This window comes from Canis lupus, chromosome 5 (assembly GCF_048164855.1).
Source record: "Canis lupus baileyi chromosome 5, mCanLup2.hap1, whole genome shotgun sequence".
Taxonomy (NCBI): domain Eukaryota; kingdom Metazoa; phylum Chordata; class Mammalia; order Carnivora; family Canidae; genus Canis; species Canis lupus.
Window position 1 is genome coordinate 30370963 of NC_132842.1, and position 16150 is coordinate 30387112.

The window sequence follows — 16150 nt, forward strand, 5'->3', positions numbered from 1 at the left end:
GCATTCTAAAAATAGAGCTAAATCAAGACCAAAAAAAAAAAAAAATTTTTTTTTTTTTTAAGTAGGTTCCACACCCAGCATGGAGCCCAACTCAAGGCTTTATCCAACTGTAATTTACTTTCTATGTGAGATAAGTAGTCATGTAATTTTCTTTTTTTTTTTAATTTAGAGAACCAATTGAACCAGAATGTATTTTCAAAAAATTTTTAAATTAAAATCAATTTAATTAACATATACTGTATTGTTAGTTTCAGAGGTAGAATTCAGTTAATTCGTCAGTTGCAAAGAACACCCAGCGCTCACCCCATCCCATGCCCTCCTCCATGCCTGTCACCCAGTGACCCCACCTTCCCTCCAGCAACTGTTTCCTAGAGTTAAGAGTCTCTTATGGTTTGTCTCCTTCTCTGATTTTGTCTTATTTTTTCTCTCCCTTCCCCTATGTTCATCTGTTTTGTTTCTTAAATTCCACATGAGTGAAATCACGCGGTATTTGTCTTTATTTCACCGAGCATAACACCCTCTAGTTCCATCCACATCATTGCAAATGGCAAGATCTCATTCTTTTCAATGGCTGAGTACTATCCGGTTGTGTACATCACATCTCTAACCATTCATCTCTCGATGGACATCTGGGCTCTTTCCATAGTTTGGCTATGGCGGGCACTGCTGCTATAAACATTGGGGTGCAGGTCCCCTTTGGATCACTATGTTTGTGTCCTGTGGATAAATCCCTAGTAGTACAAATGCTGGGTCATAGGGTAGCTCCACATTTAACTTTTTGAGGAACCTCCAGACTGTTTTCCAGAGTGGCCGCACCAGCTTGCATTCCAACAGTGCAAGAGGGTTCCCCTTTCTCTGCTTCCTCGCCAACATCTGTTGTTTCCTCACTTGTTAATTTTAGGCATCCTGGCTGGTGTGAGGTGGCATCTCATTGCGGTTTTGATTTGTATTTCCCTGATGCCGAGTGAGCATTTTTTCCATGTGTCTGTTGGCCATTTGTATGTTTTCTTTGGAGAAATGTCTATTCATGTCTTCTGCCCATTTCTTGACTGGATTTTTTTTTGGGGGGGGGTGTTGACTTTGATAGGTTTTGGATACTAGCCCTTTATCTGAGAATATCCTCTCCCATTCTGTAGGTTGTCTTTTAGTTTTGTTGACTGTTTCCTTAGCTGTGCAAAAGCTTTTCATCTGGATGAAGTCCCAGTAGTTCATTTTTGCCTTTGTTTCCCTTGACTTTGGAGACCTGTCTAGTAAGACGTTGCTGCGGCTGAGGTCACAGGGGTTACTGCCTGTGTTCTCCTCTAGGATTTTGATGGATTCCTGTCTTACATTTACGTCTGTCATCCATTTTGAGTTTATTTCTGTGTATGGTGTAAGAAAGTATGACCATTCTTTTTGGTAAAAAATAAGTGACATTCCTCTGGTTTAAGCTACTGTTGGTCAGGTATTCTGTTAGTTGCAGCCAAAAGCGTTCCTAACTGGTTAACAAATCATGACTCTCATCAAAATTTCACTAGTACGAACTTTATAATTAAAATGTTAATAATTGAGAATAGTTTTACTTAAAATCATTTCTCTCTCATAAACCACCAAAAACACCACCAAAAACTTTTGATTTCGGCCACTCTGCAACCCTGAAAGCAAGGTAAGCTACCAACAGCCTCACTGGAGCCACCCCAGAAAATTCAGCCAAGGCTCCTGCTCTTGCAGGAGAGTCAGAGACTACATCGCTGTGAAAGGGGTTCCAGAGGCTTTTCTAATGGGGGGGGGGGGACTTTTGATGTAGTACAACCAGGTGAGGTCTGAACCGGAGTGGCTCGGCTGGGCCTTCAGATGGAGTACTGGTCCAGCCACCCCAGATGGAAGACAAACGAGACCAGAAGGGACAACTTGGAGGCCCTGGTCTTCTTCCAATGCCCTCCTCCCCCCATCAATGGACAGTTTTTATGGTCTGTGATCTCCATCCTTATTAAACTTGCTTTGGGAAAAGAATCTGCACGCCATTGCAGTTAGAGTGTCTATGACTGCTAAATGGCTTCCAGCAAACCCTGTCCCATGGTGTTTGACTTCTAACTTTTCTCCAGGACTTAAGCAGAGGGAGAAAGCTGAAGGAACAGCATGTCAGGCACCAACCAAAGCCCTGCATTAGACAATGGGCACCTGCCCCTGGCTGGGCTTGGGAATGGCATCTTATGGCTTATGTCTACTTCAAGGGACTGGTCTCTTCTGGAAGGATCCGTGAGCCCCTTCACAGGCTGCCTTCTGAAGGGGTTCCCCCTTCACTTTGGTCTTTAGGAAACTGGGTGGAGCCACTCAGCGTACTGGCCCAGGAATGCTCCAGATTGCCACCCTAAGAGTTGGAAAGACACCCCAAAGAAGGCAGAGGCATGAGGCTGGACTAGCAGAGATGTGTCGGGAAAGCAGCACTTGCTCCAAACGAGAGGGAACCCCTAAGGGGATAGAGGGGCACAGCTCTGTCTACAAGGGCGTCTCTTGGTGTGGGTAAATCAAGTAGAAAGCACCATCGTAGACGAAGAGGAGCCCATCCAATGACACGCTGCTGCTGTGAGTCGTCAGAAACTCATCACCAGGAAACAAGAAACAAAAAGATAAAAGGCAGAGCACACAGATGGCACAGGACACGATGGGGTCACTGTCAACATGACCAAATCCTTTGAAAACTGTGATGAGCCATGTATAAGGTGTACTAACAGCAGATACGGTGGCAAGGAAATTCTACATGAAAGTAATGCTAGTGGAATCTCAATTTTCTAAAATGCATTGGGTGTCACCACACGTTCAAAAATAATACATCTAGGTGGTTGAATTACAGGCGATTGTCATTCTTGTTTTGTGTGTCTTCCGTGTATTTTATAGTAACTACATAATATGCTACTATCACGGCAACCACTTTATAACCCTAATAGCAATCATTATTAAAACAGCTACCATTTACTGAGCACCGATCCTGGGCCAGACTCTGTGCTCAAATTTTGCAAATATTTTCCCAACCATTCATTGGTAAGTAAGTGTCAGTATTTTTCAGATAAAGAAATGCAGACTGAGAGAGACAGAAGCCTTACAGTGGGCCACGTAACAGGGATTCCAATACAGATGAGCTCTATGCCCTACTGATTTCCAGAAATGAAACCTATTTTTTATTTATTTTTTTAGTAATGCATATAGAAATCTGGTGAAAGGGAGCAAGGAAAGAGGAAGCGCAGCAGGTCTGGGCTGGAGAAGGTCTGCCAGGAGGCCTCAGGCAGGAGGGGCCACCGAGAGCCCCCATGTCATTCCAGAGGACGCGGCTGCCTGGAAGGACACCCCCTCAATGAACCAAATAGCAGTTAACAAGCGGAAATGAAGGTGTCTTCTTCTGATCCTCTTTTTTTTTTTTTTTTTTTTTTTTTTGGCGAAGGGACAGTTGTGTAAGAGAACTCAGGAGCCCTACATTGGAAGGTGGGGTAAAGGCACTGAGAGGAGGAACTTCTGAGTCAGCCAAGGACAGCCAGGGTCAGCAGGGGTCAGCCGGGGTCAGCCAGGAACAGAGCAAGGCTGTGCCTAGCCACAGGTAATTTTGACACAGCTGCAAAGTGTTTTAAATGGGTTGACATGTAATACTAAAAGGAGCTTTCTGGGCACCCAGGGGGCTCAGCAGTTGAGCCTTCAGCTCAGGTCGTGATCCCGGGGTCCCAGAATCGAGTCCTGCATTGGGCTCCCTGCATGGAGCCTGCTTCTCCCTCTGCCTGTGTCTCTCTCTGTGTGTCTCATGAATAAATAAATAAAATCTTAAAACAAAATAAAACAAAATAAAATAAAATAAAATAAAATAAAATAAAATAAAATAAAATAAAATAAAATAATAAAAATAAAATAAAATAAAATAAAATAAAAAATAAATAAAATAAAATAAAATAAAATAAAATAAAATAAAATACATAAAATAAAATGGGCTTTCTTCCACAAAGTCCCATCACTGAGAGGCCCCTGTGTGTGGTCTCTGAGATGCTCAGGGCCTCATCAGAAGAACACAGAGACCAGCTCAGCCCTTTCCATATGAAACAGAAAACTGAACTGCTCAGTCCCACCTCACCTCGTGACCTCTGGGACCCTGGAGACACCCCACAATTTAGATGGCTCTGCCTAAAATGACGAGCCTCACAAGCAGGAGACAGTAACCAGTTATTCATGGTTCAAAATCAGATATCACAGGTTTACTAGGCAGGAAAGGGGGACCAGAGGATCCCTACAGCATGCACCCTCGGAAAGGGAGCCAAGGTCAGGACACGTTGTTCCCAAAAGCTCTGGCCCCCTTGGAAAGTGGATGAGCTTAGCTACCTGCACAAACTGCCCATCCTGGGATGCCTTCTAAATGGATTACGCACTAAACCAGCCGCAGTTTCCATAATCCTCCCAAAGCAACGAGGGGGTCACATGAGAATGTACAGAAGCAGCTGGAAGGTCCTGTGGGCAGAGAGGAGATGTGACCCAACTTCACCAGGAAGCCCTCCGGGGCCCAGTTTGCTGGCCTAAGCATTGCTTCCCCTGGAGTCTGCATGGAAAGTCAGAACTCGGCCTCCCGGCTACTTAAATCAGGTTTCCAATGTCTGAATTGCCAGGCTGATACGCTGGATAATCGAGGGGACAGGAGAGAGTGAACCCGAAAACTGATGGGCCTGCACCACCCAGGTCCCTTGGTTTTCAACACCTGTGATGTGTAAGCATCACCCGGAGAACCTTTTAACAATACCCAGTGTGTAAAGCCCAGGCTAGACCAGTTGGATCACAACTGCTGGGTGGGGGGCCCCTGGGTGGCTCAGGGGTTAAGCCTCTGCCTTCGGCTCAGGGTGTGACCCCGGGGGCCTGGGATCAAGTCCCACATGGAGCTACCTGCAGGGATGGAGCCTGCTTCTCCCTCCACCTGTCTCTGCCTCTCTGTCTCTCATGAATAAATAAATAAAATGTTTTAAAAAATTAAAAAAAAAAAAAAAAAAGGAAGGCTGGGTGGGGTTCAGGCTGTGCAATTTCTTAAAAGCTCTCCAGCGAGTCCAGTGGCGAGCCCATGAAGACTCTGGGTTTCGCCTGCATCAGGCCAGTGCTGCGGGACCAGGGAGGAGTACATGGCACCTGAATGCAACTATTTTTTACCCTGTTGAGGAAACGGGCAGTAGATGCATGGGAAGCAAGGAGCAAACAAAATCACAGTGGAGCGTGGAGGTATTTTAGGGAGATTTCTGAGCAAAAAATCAAGAGTCTAGAACAAGTGAGCCCTTTGGAATCGACATTCCTGCTGCGTCTGCAACTTTTTTTTTTTCCTAAGTGGCTTATGACCAGCCAGCCATTCAGCAGCCTTGAAAACCCTTTTGTTTGTTTCGCTTATGAGGATGAGGAACTGGGCTGGCCTTGTCCAAGAAGCTGAATAAGCGACCTTAGGATCCCGAACTCCTAGGTAGTTTCCAGAGACAAAGCCCTCCTGCCTGCTATCTCAGGATTAAAACAAGTCCCCCCTAGAGGCCGCCCATCCCACGCAGGCCCTGGCCCAGCAGACAGGCACCGAAGTCCCCGTGGAGGGCGGCAGGTGTGGCCCATGGGGACGTGTCCGAGGTGCCCCGGGCTCTGCGTGGCCGCCTCCGCAGCCTGAGGTCAACGAGTGGGTTCACGGGGACAGGCGGCCGCAGCGCAGGGGGCTCCCCTCCCTCCTCCGCTGGCCCCCGCCTCGGCTCCCACTCCCTCCCGGCCTGTTGTGGCGGGAGCCCCGCCAAGGGCCAAGGCCTGGGGGACCGACAGGGTGCTTGTGCACCACCAGTGCTAGCCCCCACGGAGCTCGCCACCCCGCTAGGCCCGCTGCGCTTTAGAGCCAAGTACAGACTGCTGCGGACAGAGGCCATGCAGACCCTGGGGAAGGGCCGGGCCTGCGTCTCCCAGGAAGTGGCATTAGGAGTCCCCCCCCACCCCACGGGCGCGCTGCACTCCCATCCAGCTGCTTTTCCTTCCCGCTCTCATCTCATCCAGTCGCCCTCTCACCATCCCCACCCCGTCCCTGCATCAAAAACTTCCATTAGTTCCATTATTGGATTCTATTATGTGTAGGGGGGGAATCTGGTAAGAGCAATTCATACTAAGATGTGAACGGCTGCCGCTCAGTCACCAGGTAGCCTCTGAACTTCTCCACCCACCAGGAGGAAAATCAAATGAGTCAGCCAACCCCATCAGAGTTTACAGTCCAGCCAGGCAATCTGTCACGCAGGAAGCCATCACGAAGTGCTGTAGTAGCCCCACGTGGGCCGAGGGCTTTAGAAGCCTGGAGCCGCCTCCCAGTGTGGGAAATGCAGCCCTGCAGTTCTCCCCGCCCCCCAGGGCTGAGTCAAGGTGCTCCTGCCTGCCTCCTGGACCCTCAGCCAGACAGTGGCCACGGCTCCTCGGCTGCTGTCACGCCCAATCGCACCCCAACCCACGGGATCTGCTTCATATTTAGATTTCGGGCAACGCTTTATACAGAGATGGTTCTGGGCTGTGACGGATTTGCAAACCGTGGTCCGGTCCAAACCATCAATTTTGCAGAAAGCGGATCCAGGCAGGAGTGATTTGCTTGAGGTCCCCACAAGTCAGGCGGACGGGGCGGGGGTCCTCAGGGACCCAGGCTCCCTGTCCCCCCAGTCATGTCTCAAATATGAAACATGCATGGATCCATAAACGCTCCGAACAAACACACCTGAGTAACCATCGCTCAGCTCAAGAGCTAGGTCATGTGCCAGCACCTCAGAAGCCCCCCCGGTGCCCCCTGCCAGTCCACCCCCCCACCCCCACCCCCCGTAACCAGTATCCTGACTCAGGGAATCGTTGGTACGGTCTGGACTTTGTATCAGTGGATTCGCACAGTATGTATCCTACGGGTCTGGCTTCAGTCACTCAACATTTGTCCATAAGCCTCTCTCGAGTGGCCTCCACAGCGGACCTTCCTTCACTGTCACGGTTCTACAGATCCCGCTGCACAAATATACCGCGATTTATTTACCCACGTTGACGGTACATCGAATGGCATCACTTTGAGGCTGTCACAGGTAATGCTGCCGCGGACACTCTCGCACACGTCAAGGCAGGTCTGTAGGGTCTATGCCCCTCCGTGGACTTGCTAGATCACGTGTGTGTGTCCGCTCGGCCAAATGGTTTTCCGAAGTGATTACACCAATTTTCACTCCACGTGACAGTTCCCATCACTCCGTTCTGGTACAGAGTAGTACAAAATATGTATACAGGGGTACCTCACAGTAGCTTCCCTTTCTATTTCCTAGATGATTTTTTTTTAAGATTTTATTTACTTATTCATGAGAGATGCAGAGAGAGAGGCAGAGGGAGAAGCAGGCTCCCTGTGGGGGGCCTGATGCAGGACTCGATCTCGGGACCCTGTGATCACGCCCTGAGCCGAAGGCAGGCGCTTAACCGCTGAGCCCCCCAGGCGCCCCCTATTTCTTAGATGATTAAGGCGCTGGAGTGGCTTTTCATTACTTACCGGCCTCCTGGAGATCTCCTTGTGTGAATACTATTAAACGCACACCTGTTTCCGTGCCAGTTTGCTTGGTTTGTGTTTTTCCTTTCTCCATGGTTGACCTCGGTGGATCCACAGGTGCATGAACAAAACCCCTTCCCGAGCAAGGGCTCGGGAGCCAGACCACCCGGGGGATGTTCCAGCCCTAGCAGGGCCTGCCTGTGCCTCTGGGTGGCTCAGGTCCCGTCCAGCCCCCGCTGTAAGATCAGACGGGGGTACCGGGACCTCCTCCGGGCTGCGTGAGTGAGCACATGCGTGCAAACACCTAGAACGATCTAGGCACATCCCACGTGCTCCATACGCTGGGCTTCGTGCAGTTAGCCCTAGCACGCCATCCCTGGGAGGGCTCAAGACTGAGGCGGGCACGGAGCAAGACCAAGATGAGGTTGCACAGTCCGCTGGTAGCGGGCACCACCTGCACCGCAGCAAACAACCCCCCCTGCTACCGAGAGCTTTCCCTTGTGCGTGGAATCCAAACTGGGGGTGAATCTGGCATGTGGGGGAGACGCTGGGGCGCACAGATCTCAGCTGAACAGAAATGAAACAGAAGGAGACACATAAGGGCCCCACGTCCTGGCATCACCAGCATGGGCTGCATTACAGGGACGCCAAGTCCGTGCAGCGAGGAGCTCCCCAGCCCCCCAAGTGAGCACCAAGTGCAGCTGGGCCCCCCACTTCCACTCCCCCCAGGAGATGCTCACGGCCCACGGGGCCAGGAAATGAAGGGGAAGGGCCTCCCCACCCCCGGCTTAGTCTGGCCCCCAGCTGGAGCCCCCGCCCAGGGCCAGCAGGCTGGCTCCAGAGACAGAGCTCCACCCGCCGACCCAGCCTGAGGCCTCGGCTTCGGCCCCGGTGCTGCGGGGCTGCAGGGCCCGGCAGCGCTGTGAGGTCAGACAGGAGGAGGCCGGGGAAGGGTCTGCCGCCGCCGTGTGCGTGAACACATCGAGCGTGGCCTCCCCAACCAGGTCTGGCACAAAACCCGACTGGGTCACAGGGGCCCATTCCCTTATCCGACGCACTAGGAAACGGAGGCTCCCAGAGGCCCGCGGAGCGCCCGGCCTCTGGAGGGGGCCCCCGGAAAGCCCTGGCCGCTCCTCACACCCCGGCCGCTCCGAGTCCTACCTTCCGTGTGGCTCACGCCGGTGATCGGCCTTCTTCCCCCCAGACCTGGACGCCTCACCCAGAGCACAGGGCGCCAGCTGCCATCGCGCCCCCAGCCGCCCCCAGCGCAGGCCAGGTGCGCACCTCCGGGGCCTCCCCCAGCTCTGCTCTTCCCCTGTTCACAGCCTGCGTGTCCCGATTCCTCCGGGGCCCCGCCGGGGGCTCCCGACCCAGGTTCTCCGTCACCCCTCTGCTCATCCGAACCGTCTGCCCCCCACATCCTCTCTTCCCATGCACGTCTGCCTCTCCACCGCTCCCCCAGGTCCTTCTCCTGGCTCATCGCCATGCATCCCACGTGTCCACTAGCGTCCCCCACTTGCTGTGACCACACGCTTCTGGGCCCCGGCTACCTGAGACTGGCGACCGGCCCGCACCTGTGCGTACAGGTGGGTATGTGCCGTGCAGCCCGAAGTGCACGAGCCGGGGGGCGGGGGCAGCCCATCCCCGGTGGCAGACGGGCAGAGATGGGGTGCCAGGGGCTGCCACAGAGACCTGAATGACTGCCGCGGGCGAGGCCTGAGGATTATAATCGAAGCCTCCACGAGGCTTAACGGGGTGAAGACACCGGGTTAGAGTGACTCCCCACAGGGAGGGATGGGCCAGCCATGCCCCAGCGCTGCAGGCCACGGTGGAAGAGCTGGTTCTGTTCCTTCCTCTGCGGCAACTGTCTGGCCTTGGGCAAGCCTGCACACTGCTCCAGGCCCCAGGGCCTCGGGGGGCATTTGCCTCCTGCCTTCCTGTCCAGCGGGGTGACCCCGAAGAATCCACCTGTGCCTTAGGAAAACCACACCCACACACGCAGCGCATTACCCGCCAGGTGGCTCGCCCCGCAGACCCTAGGTCTTCTGCTCCAGTCTAAGGCACAGGCGTCCCGCCTCTGGTGGCTCCTCCCAACCAGGAAGGAGCCCGCGCCCGCTGACCTGGTCTCATTAGGGATCTGAGAGCTCAGGGGTGGCACTGCAAGAGCCCGGGGCCCGGCCAGAGCGCACCAACAGGGCTCGTGGCTATTTACCCAGAGACCGTGGCTATTTACCCGGAGACCGTGGCTATTTGTCCATCTGGACGGGACAGACACAGAGGTGGATATCCTTTCCCAAGCCCAGGGCCAATCCCCTTTGCCACAGGTCGTGTCACGTCGTCCTGGCCATTGCACTGCAGACTTGAGGAAAGGAGGTAGAAATGCTGCCTTTGAAGGGATTTTTCTTCTGCTGCCTTGGCGCTGCTCACCGCAGCCCAGGAAGCTGTGAGATCCACACTGGTTCTGTGTACGCTACGGAAGGAAACCCCTTTTGCAAATCAAGCAGCTCTGGAGGATTATAAGGCATCCTCATGAGGCCAGTGAGCTTTTCTCAGGCCAGAAAGGGATTCGAGGGGAAATGCTGGAGGCCTTCCACGGCAGGATGTGGGTGCGAGGGCGGAGAGAGTGGTTTCTACACTGGCTGCACCGGCTGGCCATTTCCTTCTCAAACTAGCACTCCAAACCTGAGCTCCACGAGCCCCACGTCCAGGAGGCCACTGATCCTGGGGCCGCTGCTGAGGAAATCTTCTCTAGAGCAAGCCAGCCCAACCCACATCCGGACTCTGGCTCAGAACAGGCTGGACAAACAATCCTTCCTGCCCCACATCTCTGCTCCCCTGAGAGGAATGAGGGACGAGGAGCTTCTGGTTCTTGCACCTGATGACGGTTTATAATTACACTAAGTGTAAACGGTCTAAACCCTAATCAAAAGACACAATAACACTGGATAAAATGAGAAAGCAAGCCCGATGCTAAGAGATCCCACTGGAAATAGAAAGACGTGGACACTTCAAAGTAAAATACACCAGGCAAACAGTGATGGGCAGAAAAAGGAGTAGCTATATCAAGAGCAAAGTAAATTTCAAAACCAAGACTACCTGTGGGGTTCAAGAGGGATATTTCATAACGATTAAACCAGTCGATCTGGCAAGAAGACTCAGCAATTAACAAGCATGTCATTAGGATTATCTTTATTAAGTTTCAAACGTATTAATTACCATCGTGTCTATTTGGGTCGTATTGAGGAACCCTTCCTGATGTCAGCATCCTGATTTCCCTGCCGGGAGCATCCTTCCCCTCTGTCCTCTTGTGGGATTATTCACCCTTCAGAGACGCTCGTGCCAGGTAACTGTGCCGTGCCCTCTGTGGGCAATGGGACCCTGACCCCTTCAGGACACTCAACAGCCAGGTAAATGCATCTTTGCTTCTCTGCCCCCCTCCTGAAGGCCACGGACTATTTCTGTCCATCTCTGAATCCTGAAGACCTAGTACCAGACACATCATCTTGCTTGATGGATGGATGAATGAAGGAGAAGGTCTCAGAAACTCAAGCCTCTGAACTCTCATGGCTCCCAGAACAGCGGCAGGTTTTGCTCAAGCAGAAAGCACACTGAGCCCATGGCCAGAGGAACGTGCCCTGCTCCACGGCGTACGTACGAGCCCTATGATCTTAGATCTGTGACTTAACTATTCAGGGCCTCAGCTTCCGTATCTGTAGGTGATGAAAGAGAGGAGTGGCCTCATGGAACTGTCGGTTGAAATGTGCTCAGCAAATGTTAGCTAACAATAGAAAGGCCAAGGAAGGCCCCCAAGCCGGCCGGGTACAGAACAGCAGGCGGGGACGGCCGCCGCCGCGTAATGGGTGCACCTGTCTACCCCCCAGCCATCGGCTTTTCCCCACCTGCACCCAGCGCCTTCCAACTCTGAGACGTGGGCCACAGACACCATCTGGACCGAGAAGCAAATTAGCGTCACGTGACATAGGACAGTGATGCATCCCTAATGGGATGGGAACGGATGCCGGCAAGTTGATCCACACGCGGGACTTCCTGGCGGTGTCAAGAGCGAGGGCGAGCGGGGCATTCCAGGAAAGGAAAAGCCGGAGCATCTGTTCCTGACCGCCCGGCAGCTTCGGGTTTCCCTCTCGTCCGAGACCCCGAGTGCCACCAGCAGCACGCAGAGGAGAACACCATCTCCCTCCACCTGAGTCAGTTCCACCTGCAGAACCTGGGGCTTTGGCCCAGGCCTGCCGACCACTAATCTGCGCTGCGACAACGCCGCCGAGGACTCTTCTGTATTCAAGTCTGAGAAGCAGGGCCTGTTTCCCTGCTCTGTCATCACTTCTGGGAGGAGGAGCAGCCTCCCAACGTTGGCCACAAACTATCACCTCCCAAAAAGGCATTTTTTTTAAATTGTAAATTATACACATGTGCTCTTATACCGTATCAAACTTCAGCAAAAACTAGAAATTCAAAAGGATGCGCTGAAATAAACAGAAGGGAAGCTGTAATATTTTCTTCCTGCACCCAAAGTAATCTTTTTTTTGGGGGGGTGGGGAGGCCACAGAAGGACGTGAGGTGTGCCCTGCCTGTCCTGACGCCTGGATTAATGGAAACCCTACTGGTCCTCTCCTCTTCTCGGAAACCCACCCAGCTCCCAGACCACCACCTCCTTACACTCCGTCCACCCCACGCACATGTCCACCCCACCTCAATTTTACTCCTCATCTTCCCTTTCCCAGCATCAACAGCCCTGGGAATTGCAGTGGCTGAAAGTTTCTAGTCCCATTTAAATGTACATCTGCCTTTCTTTCATTAGAGGAGTAAGAAAGAAAATATAAACAAGGGGTGGAGGCGAGTGGGAGGGCAAGAGTCTGGCAGGTGGATTTCTTTTTTTTTTTTTTTTTTTTTACGGTAAGGCACTCAGTATTCTTCCTCATTCCTAGGTCAACAAACAATGTGACAAGTCACTCAAGATAAGGTGATAGTCAAGAGCGACAGGGGTTTTTTAATTGCTTCTCAGCCTGCCACCGCCTCCTGTCTTGGGATAAGCATCTATTTTTGGAGCTCTGGTAGCCGGTAAACATGATTCTCCTGCTTGAAAGCAAAACCATGGTATCCTCCTTGGAGAACCAGAGGGTGGGTCTCCCAGGGCACATTCCCCCAACCCCACCACTTCAAAACAACCACAAACAGAAGTCCAGGAAAGTCATCACATTAAAAAAAAAAAAAAAAATTCCCAAAACGTTGCTAATTGAAGGTTCCTTCAAGTAGAGAATAGGGCAAGTCTTTCCGGAGAACACGCCACACACATACATACCACCAATCAATATTGCCACCTTCTCAGGATCTAGACCCAGAATCTCCAAGAAGCTGGGAAAGGTTTGAGAAAATGCACATCCATGAAAGAACTACAAAAACACTAATCTGGGAGTCAAGCAGGGGCCAGTCCTCCCTTGAATCCCTTTGAGCCTTGTGGCCAATTCCATACGCAAGAGCTCAGGGACTGGGATATTACCCCACAGCGTAACATTTAGATACTGAATTTTTCACAAGTATTTTTAAAGACTCTGCACACGTGTGAGCTTTGGTCTAGACCCCAGCAAACAATCCCCTTCCTCCGGTCCCTGAGCCACACCTCCCAGCCCACCATCAGCAAGGGCAAGGTCAGCCCCAGAGCAGCTTAGGGAGCAGAAACAAAGGCCCAAGAGCAACATCAAAGCCTCCGGTCTTTTCGGCACCTGTTGATGCCCCCTGCCTCCAGCCCCTTATCATCAGCCCACCTTGGAGCTACTTCATTCCTCCTTTCACTAAAATTAAGTTCCAGGCCTACTGGTCCCCGCCAGAGACCCCATCTCAATTCCGCAGGTAGGAGAAGGAGAAAGAATGGGAAGCCTTGTTTCCCAGCCGCATGAGCCACCCAATCTGTTACTTCATAGCAAGAGTACAGGACAGGCGACCCTGTTAGAGAACTCAGGGGACAGGAAGGAGAGGCGTTTGGCTAAGGACCCATCTGGGAGAGGTTGTCTCGGGCGGATCGACCATCAGCAAGTTTGCTGGATGCGAGTCAGGGCCCTGCAGACCGCCTGGCCTTCCACGGGGTAGGCCTGGAGGATAGGTTAGTGCTTGGGGCGGGAGCAGCTGTGCTGACCACCCATCCTTGAGGCTCCCAGCCCATTTCAGCTCACACGGAAGCCGTGGTGACAGCTCTGTGGGTGCTGTCACTGCCGGGCTGAGGGCTCCTTCAAGTCAGGAGTCAAAGCCACCGCCTATGAGGCCCAAGCAGGTGCCAGGCGTGTTTGGAGAGCTTGGGGCCTACTCCTCACGACCACCCAATGCCACTGAAGGTGAGGAAGCTGACGCACAGAGACGTAAAGACACTTCTCCAAGGTCACACAGCTTCTGCGAGGTGGACCTGGTGTGGGAGCCCAGGAGGTCTGACCTCGGAGCCCAGGCGCAGCTTCCCACCCCCTCACTCTGGCTCCCTGCTGCAGCAAGAGCCAGAGGGGTTCCATCTCTGCCTCATCCATGAATACAAAGACGGCCAGGTGGGTGACCAGGGAGCTCGAGACTAGTCTTCCCACACACCACCTCCACTTCTCCAGCTGCCTGACCTGAGCTGCCCTGTCAGACGAGGACGCTGGGGTGGAGACAGCATAGGGCCAGGGACTGAATAACGTGTCCAAACTTTTGCTCCAACCCTCTTCCTAAACTGTTTATGCTGTAAAGCCCATCATGAGGATACCCTCCCTTGAGTTCAAGATCTTTGACATCAGTTAAAATGCAAACTGAGCATTATCGCTTTAAGAATCCTCCTGAATGGGCAGCCCAGGTGGCTCAGCGGTTTAGCGCCACCTTTGGCCTGGGGCCTGACCCGGGGCCCAGAATAGAGTCCCATGTTGGGCTCCCTGCATGGAGCCTGCTTCTTCCTCTGCCTGTGTCTCTGCTCCCTGCCCCAATCTCTCATAAATTAAAAAAAAAAAAAAAGAATCCTCCTGAATGGAAGGATCTAGGGGAGGAGAACGCAGGAGAGTACTTGCAGGTGGACACATTTCACCTCCTCTACAAGCACTGCTTAGATCTTAATCCGAGATCTAAGCACTGCTTAGCTGGGCTGGACGGGCTACCTGGAAGATCTCCAAAGCCTTGATACCCCGGAGGAGACACGTAACACCCAGGAGGTTAAGAAGGAAGAACCACAGACTCACTGAAAGGAAGGTAAGCAGGTCCTCAGCGACAGCTCCTAGATCTCTGAAAATACGTCCAGGGTAGAGAGGGGCCCAACTCTGGATGCTGCCTCTGGGGGAGGAGGACTAGGTTTGGCATTTCCTGGCTGGATTTTGATTAAGAAATCGTAACCAGGTCTGCTGGAGAGCCGAGAAAAACCAGGTATTGCTTCTTTACACCGTCCCATATGCCCACCTTCCTCCCAGGGATGCCATCGTGGGTTTGTTTTTCGACAATTTAATACATGAAGTGGAGGCAAAAGTAGATTCGTAAAGGAGCTCCTATCTTTTCATAGTGTGTGAAACAATTAATTCATAAAATGAATCCAAACCTTCAGGGAGCTGTGCCCCTCCCCTACAGGCTTGAGGTACGCTGTGCACCTCCCCTACAGGCTTGAGGTACGCTGTATCAGACACCGAGGGCCGCGGAGCGAGTGGGAGCAGCCCAGGTGCTTCCCACCTGACCTTTCCTGACACCGGGATCTGGTGCTGCCTGACACCCAAGTTCCCAGGCCTCCACTCCTCAGCTCTTACTGCGTGGCTCCCAGGCAGAGAGCTGGGCAACAGGAAGGAGGGTCAGATTTGGAAAAAAGGAAGGGCCAAGAGGCAGTAAGTTATGCTGGATGACAGTTGCATACGGGGACTGCATTTGTTAAACTCAACGTCAAGATTACTGCTTTAACAGGGTGAAGAGCACTCACAGGCACGGGGGTCAGAGCTGTGCCCTGCTGGAAAAACGTGACTTGCTGGTGAGACAGGTGGCCTCCTCCCTCTCAGGTAGCCCTGGCCTCCTCCTCTGGCCCAGGATGACCTCCCTCTTCATCCCAGGTAGAGAAGCAGTGACACGGCTGAACACGGCTGAATGACCTCTAGCCCAGCAGGTTCCATCCATGCAGAAGCCCTTTGGCACGGCTCCCAAAGCCACCTGGTCCATGAAACAAATGCATCATGAAAGCCAAAGGCTTTGGAGTCTGGCAGATCAAAAGTCGAAACCGAGCTCCCCCCATTTTCCTGATACAGATGCAGAGGTTTCCTGGAGGGAACTCCACAAAGTGCATTCCTCCCCCTTCTCTAACTGACCTGGAATTCACCTTCCCCCAACAGCTCGGTCCCGTCCTCTGGGGCAGCACGGGGACCAGTCAGAACTGATCACATGAGTCTTTAAATACTTGCAGACAGGCTCACAGGGCCCCGGGGCCTGTCTGGTCCGGGCTCCACACCCCCAGTTCTTCGAGCTCTCCCAGGACCGCGTTTCCTGCCCTCCACCAGCTGAGTCACTCTCTGCAAGCCGAAAGGGTCAGATGCAACCAAGGTCCCAATTCCTTCCAGGCCAGGGGATGGGGGATGGGAGGGGAGCAGTGTCCTCAGCTCATGGGGAGTCGGGGCCCCAAAGCAGGGGCTGGGACGACCTGTGCCCAGG

The 16150-nt window shown here is 52.7% G+C and overlaps 1 protein-coding gene and 1 long non-coding RNA gene across 4 annotated transcripts in view; one reads left to right on the forward strand and one right to left on the reverse strand.

The window, feature by feature from the left end:
• The window catches only part of PFKFB3 (6-phosphofructo-2-kinase/fructose-2,6-biphosphatase 3), a 141375-nt gene that overhangs the window by 107228 nt on the left and 17997 nt on the right, over window positions 1-16150 (reverse strand). The window contains exons 1-2 of one of the 3 annotated variants that reach the window (XM_072825903.1): window positions 15811-16006; window positions 15432-15655 (exon numbers count right to left, since the gene is read on the reverse strand). The exons of the other annotated variants lie outside the window; for them this stretch is intronic. The gene's annotated coding sequence lies outside the window, so the exon portion shown is untranslated. Of the gene's footprint in view, window positions 1-15431; window positions 15656-15810; window positions 16007-16150 lie in introns of those variants that run through there. 3 annotated transcript variants of the gene reach the window in all.
• LOC140633417 (uncharacterized) lies at window positions 9735-15452 on the forward strand. Its single transcript, XR_012031034.1, has 2 exons — window positions 9735-14722; window positions 15092-15452. It is a non-coding gene; the product is annotated as an uncharacterized lncRNA (long non-coding RNA).